Here is a 634-nt window from a genome sequence, read left to right on the forward strand (position 1 = left end):
AAGAGCTGGCTGAAAAACAAACCGAGCTCACTCGCAGTAAACGCCGACAAGCGCGGAAACCTGCTGACGAGACGTCGGATATACGCTATCTTCGCGACTATATTACCAAGACTGCGGCAGAAGTAAGAGCCGTAAAATCTCAAATCCATCATGCTACGAGCGCGGCCCCCGAGATCGACAGACTGCTGGAACGGGCTCGAAAAACCCCTTTCACCGCTCGCATCTCAGATACGAGGGTATCCGATCCAGGAAAGATCAAAGTACCGAAGTATGATGGTACGACCGATCCGAGAGCGCACCTTCAGGCTTTCCACATCACGATGGGAAGAGCGAGGCTGAAGGACGGCGAGAGAGACGCCGGCTACTGCCGCCTGTTCGTCGAGAATCTAGAAAGAGCAGCCCTCGAATGGTTCGCGCGCCTTAAACGAAACTCTATCAGGAGTCTCCTACAGCTCGCATCGGATTTTCTCAAGCAATGCTCTAAGTTCATAGATAGAGAAACTTCCGATGTCGATCTCTGGAGTCTATCCCAGAGGGAAGAGGAACCCCTTCGCGAGTTCATCAGCCGGTTCAAGTTGGTGATGTTTAGGGTCAGCGGGATAAGCGACAAGGTGGCCATCGACACGCTCAGGAA

This window comes from Brassica oleracea, chromosome C7 (genome assembly GCF_000695525.1).
Source record: "Brassica oleracea var. oleracea cultivar TO1000 chromosome C7, BOL, whole genome shotgun sequence".
Lineage (NCBI taxonomy): Eukaryota > Viridiplantae > Streptophyta > Magnoliopsida > Brassicales > Brassicaceae > Brassica > Brassica oleracea.